This window comes from Microtus pennsylvanicus, chromosome 5, assembly GCF_037038515.1.
Source record: "Microtus pennsylvanicus isolate mMicPen1 chromosome 5, mMicPen1.hap1, whole genome shotgun sequence".
NCBI classification, from domain to species: Eukaryota; Metazoa; Chordata; class Mammalia; order Rodentia; family Cricetidae; genus Microtus; species Microtus pennsylvanicus.
The window spans coordinates 50,873,073-50,881,129 of NC_134583.1; the positions used below are offsets into that span (position 1 = coordinate 50,873,073).

At 45.4% G+C, this 8,057-nt stretch overlaps 1 pseudogene; it reads right to left on the reverse strand.

The window, feature by feature from the left end:
* Positions 1-5,231: 5,231 nt before the first annotated feature.
* Positions 5,232-6,091, reverse strand: LOC142850929 (large ribosomal subunit protein eL8 pseudogene; annotated as a pseudogene).
* Between the last annotated feature and the right edge of the window lie 1,966 nt (positions 6,092-8,057).

An 8,057-nucleotide genomic window follows, 5' to 3' on the forward strand; every position in this document is an offset into this window, starting at 1 on the left:
CACACACCTTAAACTAAGGGGCTCAAGAAACGTCCCAGTGGTTAAGTTCATGTGCTGGACTTGCAGAAGACCTGGGTTCAATTCCAGCACCCGGATCAGGTGGTTCACAACTGCCTGTAACTCCAGTGCTCAGGGATCTGACCCCCTCTTCTGCCCTCTGGGTAACAGGAATATGTGTAGTGTATATATAAACATATAAGTAAAACAAAAAATATTTAAAAAAAAAAACAATCACACCCTAAACTAAAACTACAGTTCCTAACATGATCTTATGTGCTTGTGTCTGCATGGATATGTGAGGATCCTGCACACTGGTGGGAGGGGGTGTCCATACCTGCACACTGGAGTTGGGAGCGGTTGTGAGCCACCTGATGTGGGTGCACTGTTGGGAGCTGAACTCCTCCACAAGAACAAGATGTGTTTTGTTTTGAGGTTGGTTTGTTTGTTTGTTTATGTACATTGGGTTTTTGCCTTGGATGTATGCCTGTGTGAGGATGTCAGATCCTCTTGGAACTGGAGTTAAGGACAGTGGATTACTGCCATGTGGGTGTTGGGAATTGAACCCAGGTCCTTTGGAAGAGCAACCAGTGCTCTTAACCGCTGAGCCATCTCTAATCCCCAGAATGTGTTCTTAATCTTAAGCATCTCCCTGGTCCATTTTTGGACTTCAAAAGCGATTTCTGAACTATTATTTGCAATTTATGAAGAGGAAGATGCATGGAAAGGGTTGGGTTTGGAAGGGTTTTGGATATTGTGAAAGTATTTATTTGTTTGTTTGTTTGTTTTTATTTATTTATTGAGGCACGGTTTCTCTGTCACACAGTCCTGGGTGTCCTGGAACTAGCTCTGTAGCCCTGGCTGGCCTCAAACTCACAGAGATGCGCCTGCCTCTGCCTCCCGAGTGTTAGGATTAAAGGTGTGCGCCACCACTGCCTGGCTGGATATTGTGAAACCCTTAAGCGAAGCATGAGAATAGCATCATAGAAACTGATTTGCAGAATGTGTGGGTCTTTCCCCCTCAAATCTGGTTGTTAGAAGTTTCTTTGAAACAGTCTATTTTTATAAAAGTGGAAGAATAAGATATTGAAACTGTTCCTCTCCCAACATTTAGCATTCAGAAACTTTTGAGACGCACTCATCTGAACATCTTTGAACTTCTTTTTCTTTGTGGCAGATGTCCCTAATTTTCAGTGCAGCTCAAATGTCTGTGGAGTAAAGAGAGATATCTGTGTATGCTCTAGGAAGATTTACCAGGAAAAGATGACATGTTCTGTCAAAACTTCATTAAGCTAAGAGTCTGGGAAACCTCAGCCATTCCAGCCTTTCAAGAAATATACCTTGAAGAAACAGAACTCATATTGTTTAGTTTTGTACAGCTAATAAATATTTTGAAGAGCATATATTTGTTTTGAGTGCTGACATCCTTATGGCATGAAATGGGTTCAAGGTACAATAAATTTGGATGATTTCCAGGAGGGAGTCACCTCTGTGAAGGCAAAAGTTTAGTCTGGAGAGATGGCTTATCAGTTAAGAGGACTCAGCATTGGGCAGCTGATGGCCTCCTGTTAATTCTTGCTCCCCTCTTCCAGCTCCTATGCACATATGGTGCATATGCAGACAAGCAAAGACACACACATAAATAAAAAATTAAATATATGGAGATTTGTTGTGGAATATTAGTTTAAGAGATGTTACATTTGTTTATGCTGTGGAGTATTAATGATGCAAAGATGTGTTGTATTCTTTTATGTTACATTTGTTTAACTCTAAAGCGGTGTAACTTTGCCTGCCTAAAACATCTGATTGGTCCAACAAAGAACTGACCGGTCAGTAAATAGGCAGGAGAGGGGGAGAAGTGGGGCTTCCAGGCAGAGAGAATAAATAGGAGGAGAAATCTAGGCTAAGAAGAGGAGAGGGAGGAGAGAAAAGGAGGAGAGGAGGATGCTAGGGGTCAGCCACCCAGCCAAAACACTAGACATGGAGTAAGAAGAAAGGTATATAGAATAAAAGGTAAAAGCCCAGAGGCAAAAGGTAGATGGAATAACTTAAGAAAAGCTGGCTAGAAACAGGCCAAGCTAAGCTTGAGTGTTCATAAGTAAGAATGAGACTCTGTTTGGGAGCTGAGTGGCACGACCCCAAACAGTAAAAACAAAACTCCAGAGATTCAAACAGGAATAGGAACTAAGTAAGAATAGAGAATTCCAGCTCTGATTTTATTGCAAAGTATTGTGCTTTCTCTGGGTGTGTGAATGTGAAAATGAATTAGGAAAATCAGGAGCCATTTAGTGTTGCAGACAATAAAAGTTGGAAGGAGAAATTGTTAATACAAAGAGGATTCAGAAATGACCCAAAAGAACAAAAAATTATCTAAAGTTCATTTAGATCTTTGATGCACCAACACTGCTGGCAGCGGGCTGGGTCTAAGAGAAGATAATGGGATAGGGATAGGCCCGCATCATTTTCAAGAAGCACGTAGCTAAGGAAGAAGGCGGGAGGGTCATGGGCTAGGGGCAATCTATTTTGATGGTCTTAGCACCTACCACAAGGTGTTTGACAAGCATCTTCATCCTTTTTAGAACTCATTGACAAATTATAGTGATATTTTGTTCGTGTTTTAACAAATAAAGCTTGCCTGAAGATCAGAGTGCAGAGCTAAACCACTGGAGGCCGGGGAATGATGGCTCACAGCGTGAATCCTAGGACTCCGGAGACAGAGGCAGAGGAATATCTGTTAGTTCAAGGGTATTCTGGGCTACACAAGATTGAATCTGTCTAAAAGAGAAACAGAGCTCACACAAAGGTGATCCCAGTAGTTGGGATTACATTGTGCCTTTAACCCTAGCACTAGGGAGGTTTTGGAGACCGGACTGATGCGGCTGGACGGAGAGAGGAATATAAAGCGGGAGGAAACGAGCTTTGCAGTCTGCACGTGCAGTCCGAGGTTTGGTGGAGACAGTTGTGGTCTGAGGTGCAGTCTGAGGCAGCAGTCTGAAACCGCCCATCTGAGGATGGAATCAGTCTGAGCATGCAGTCTGAGGATTGGTAGAGACAGGATCGGCCCTTCAGTCTGAGGATTCAGTAGAGGTAAAAGGTCTCTAGTGGCTGGCTGCACCGCTTCTCTGATCGCTCAGCTTTCATCCCCTGGTATCTGACTCTGGGTTTTTACTTAATACCAATTAGAATTTACTTAATACTAATTAGAATTCGTGCTACAACAAAAGTCACACAGCTGTAGTGTCAGGATTCAGGATTCAGACCTAAAATGTTGGGTTGACCACTCAGAATAAATTTTTTTTTAAATTTTTTTATTTTTTTATTTTCGAGACAGGGTTTCTCCGTAGCTTTTGGTTCCTGTCCTGGAACTAGCTCTTGTAGACCAGGCTGGCCTCAAACTCAGAGATCCGCCTGCCTCTGCCTCCCGAGTGTTGGGATTAAAGGCATGCGCCACCACCGCCCGGCCACTCAGAATAATTTAGAGCAAACCCTGTGAGCAGGGATTCCTATGGAAAACAATCTTGGAAGTGTTCTGTGGAATGCAGGAAGTCAGAGAGGAATTCCAACCCAAAGGTTTCTCTGGAGCTGGAACTGAGTCTCATCAACCCGAGGATCCACCGCAGGGACTGAGGATGACGCTCGTGGAGGTAATGCTGCGTGCACATAATGCTGTAAACCAGCGGCGGTGGCGCCCGCCTTTCCTCCCAGCGCTCAGGAGGCAGAGGCAGGCTGATCTCTGCGAGTTCAAGGCCAGCCTGGTCTACAGAGCAAGTTCCAGGACAGCCAGGGCTACACAAAACAAATGAAACAATGCTGCCTGGAAAAGAGTGCTGCACAGTTCCACTGCCTCCGCTGGAAAGGGCGCTGCACAGTTCCACTGCCTCCGCTGGAAAGGGCGCTGCACCGTTCGGCTGCCTCCGCTCCTTCTCAATGGAGTAGTTGAAAATTTTTCTGGATACACTACATAATCTGTTTAAGGAGTTACTTTTTAAATTCTCCATGAGAATTCCACACAATGCATTTTAATCATATTTAACTCCTTTTTTTGGGGGGGGGGGCTTGGTTTTGTTTTTTGAGACAGGGTTTCTCTAGCTTTGGAGCCTGGCCTGGAACTTGTTCTGTAGACCAGGCTATTCTCAAACTCAGAGAGATCTGCCTGCCTCTGCCTCCGAGTGCTGGGATTAAAGGTGTGCGCCACCACTGCCCGGCCATGCTCCCTCCCTACCTTTAAGCTTTATGTATTGAAGTATGTGAGTGATCTGTCTTCATGCTCATCGGAAGAGGGCATCGGATCTCATTACTCGGACCGACTGAAGGCTGGAAAGATGGCACAGTGGTTAAGAGCACATATTAGGGCCCAGCTCTAAGAGGATCCAATGCCTGTGACATCCATGGGCACCTGTACTCATGCTCAGTACGCACATACAGACACACATAGTGAAAATTTTAATTAAAAAAAAGAGAAAATCAACTCTTTCCCAACAGCTATGACCGGTTTGTCAGCTGAATGGGAGACTCTGCGATGATCTCCATCCTCCGTGCTGGGGTTTACATGGGTGTGCGTGCTGTCACAACCACTGTGAGTTCATGTGTGCCGCTGCCCTGTTGTGTTTGGAGAACCTCCATGGTCCCTGAGCCTTGGGAAGAAGGGCTGGGATGTAGATATGGTCCATTTAGTGACAGGCACTCTGCAGTCTCTTTTTCCTTTTCATACCAATCAGTTGTGGGTCTCTGTGATAATCTTCATTCACTGAAGAAACCAGCTCCTCTGCTGAAGAGTGGGCGATGCCCTAATCTATGTAATGATAAGTCTTTAGGAGCTGTTTAATATTACCTATATTTAGCAAAAGAATAGTGTTTCCCAGGCTGGAGAGATGGCTCAGCAGTTAAGAGCACTACCTGCTCTTCCAAAGGTCCTGAGTTCAATTCCCGGCAACTACATGGTGGCTCACAACCATCTGTAATGAGGTCTGGTGCCCTCTTCTGGCCTGCAGACATACATGCAGACAGAATATTGTATACATAATAAATAAATATTTTTAAAAAATAGTGTTTCCCCTAGGCTCTATGACTTACTTAGCCATAGGTTCTTGATGCTGAAATTGTGTCAGGCATGGATTCTGTTTTGTGAAGGGGGCCTTAAATCCAATCAGAAAGTGGTTGGTCAGTTCATAACACTTATAGTACTATTGCACAGGCCAAATGTCTTGTCAAGCAATATTCTTTTTTTTTGGAAGTTTTATAATTATATTTATGTACAGAAAACTCAGCAGTACATTTAACCCAGTTTAGTGGCAAGTTCTTTGGCCTTTGCCTTTTCCAGCTTGGCAATTCGAGCCACAGATTTAGGACCCAGGACGTTGCCTCCCCAGTGGCGGCGGATCTCATCATATCTGTCGTTGTAATTGGTCCTAATAGCTTCCACCAGCTTGGCCAGAGCACCCTTGTCTTCTGAGTTAACCTGTGTGAAGGCAACAGTGGTGCACGTCTTCCTATGGACCAGCCGCCCCAGCCTGGCCTTTCCCTTGATGATGCAGTAGGGGACCCCCATCTTGCGACAGAGAGCAGGCAGGAAGACCACCAGCTCAATGGGGTCTACGTCGTGGGCAATTACCACCAGCTGAGCCTTCTTGTTCTCTACCAAAGTGGTGACTGTATTGACGCCCGCTCGAAGGACAGGTGGTCTCTTAGTCGAGACATCCCCTTTGCCGGCAGCTTTCTTCTCAGCACGGGCCAGCAGCCTCTGCTTCTTTTCCTGCTTGGTCTCTGGCCTGTACTTGTGGGCAAGTTTAAGCAACTGGGTAGCTGTTTGCCGGTCCAGGGCCTGGGTGAACTGGTTAATGGCTGGAGGAACTTTGAGCCGCTTATAGAGGATGGCCTTCTGCTGCTGCAGCCTAATGTAGCGGGGCCATTTGACGAAGCGCGTGAGATCTCTCTTGGGCTGGATGTCCCACCCAATGCCGAAGTTCTTAGGCCTCTTCTCAAACAAAGGATTCACCACCTTCTTCGCCTCCTGCTTCTTCACGACGGCGGGGGCCGGGGCCACCTTCTTCCCCTTGGCCTTCTTTCCCTTGGGCATCTTGCCGGGCTGGAGGAGAGAGAAGCAATATTCTTAAAAATATAATTGATTTATTTTTATTTTATGTGCATTGTTGTTTTGCATATGTCTGTGTGAGAATGTCAGATCTTGGAGTTACAAACAGTTGTGAGCTGCCATGTGCGTGCTGAGAATTGAGCCCAGGTCCTCTGAAAGAGCACTCAGTGCTCTTAACCACGGAGCCTTCTCTCCAGCCTCAGGAAACTATTAGTGAAACTCACAATGTTCACAACTGGGTAAGACTAATGCTTCCTTTTCTATTCTGGTAGTGTGCACGGCACCTTTCAGCACTGACAGCTAACCAGCAGGGATGAAGCTTCCAGGTTAGTACTGTGACAGCTAACCAGCAGGGATGAGGCTTCCAGGTTAGTACTGTGACAGCTAACCAGCAGGGATGAGGCTTCCAGGTTAGTACTGTGACAGCTAACCAGCAGGGATGAGGCTTCCAGGTTAGTACTGTGACAGCTAACCAGCAGGGATGAGGCTTCCAGGTTAGTACTGTGACAGCTAACCAGCAGGGATGAGGCTTCCAGGTTAGTACTGTGACAGCTAACCAGCAGGGATGAGGCTTCCAGGTTAGTACTGTGACAGCTAACCAGCAGGGATGAGGCTTCCAGGTTAGTACTGTGACAGCTAACCAGCAGGGATGAGGCTTCCAGGTTAGTACTGTAACAGCTAACCAGCAGGGATGAAGCTTCCAGGTTAGTCCCAGTTTGATTTCTCTACATTCCGTGATTCAAGTATGTTCTGTCTTCTGCAATAGGATCTTACTATCAAGTTCCAGAGGGTAACCAAGAGCAATGGTAATATAATATTTGGGGGTAGGGTCTATGGGATCTTATTAGCCAATGACTCAAAACATCCCTGGCCCTGGCCAGCTCCTTTGGCATAAAATCATCATTATTTGATATCCTATGGTGTCAGGGAAATGGTGAAAATATGGGCTTCAAGCACTAAGGCTCCTCCACACAATTGGCTCCAATTAATCTCAGTGGTCCTAGAAAATGGACTGAAGGCGTAAGTCATAAACAATGCCACACCAGTTTGGAATTATGATTAATAGGGTGGTATTTATTTAAAGGGGAAAAAACTTACAGATCACCGTCAGCCCTCTGCGCAACCAGGAAGGGTGTCTAGTCGCCGGCGGAGCAGGAAGTGAAGAGAGAGAGGAGAGGGAAGTGGCCGCTTTTTTAAAGGGAGAGAGACCACGCCCCAATGGGCTGGTATCTCAGCAGCTATAGGCTGGAGGAGCGGGAGGACCTCCCACAACAATGGACCTCAGCTGCTTTGAAAGTGTTGTTGGAGAGAAGATGCAAAAATTTTAGAGCAACAGAGAAAAGCAAAAGGATTTGAGACTTCCCAAGATCAAATTCTTGGTGAGGGTCATTACTTTGATCCTCAGGAACAGGCTCGCTATGATGAATGCACCTTGTCCCTATGTAGCACAGCTGCTTTAAATGCTTGAGGCAGGATTCAGGAACTAGGAAAGGGGACTGAGTCATATATTAGGGTTAAACAGGGCCAGAGAGATCCCTTTACTGACTTCTTACAAACATTAACTAGGGCTGTACAATTAGGAATAAAGGACCCTGAAATTAGACATGTACTAATTGAATCCTTGGCTTTTGAGAATTCCAACTTAGAATATAAGAAGATCCTTGGGCCTTTAAAGGTCATATCAGCACCCATAGATGAATGGATCTTACATGAATGTTGAAACATTTGACTATAGTACTGAAGCTTGGGCAGGAGAAGTGATTTCCAATGGCATGAGGAGACACCAAAATGCCAAATGTTTTAATTGTGGAAAAATTAGGACATCTAAGAAGGGACTGTAGACAAGGAATTCCTAGGAATAATGTCTCCTTTAGGAATGGCAGGAATAGGAGGACTCAGCCTTCTGGTATATGTAGGAGGTGTGGCAAAGGCCGACAATGTACTAATGAATATAGGTCAACAAGAGACA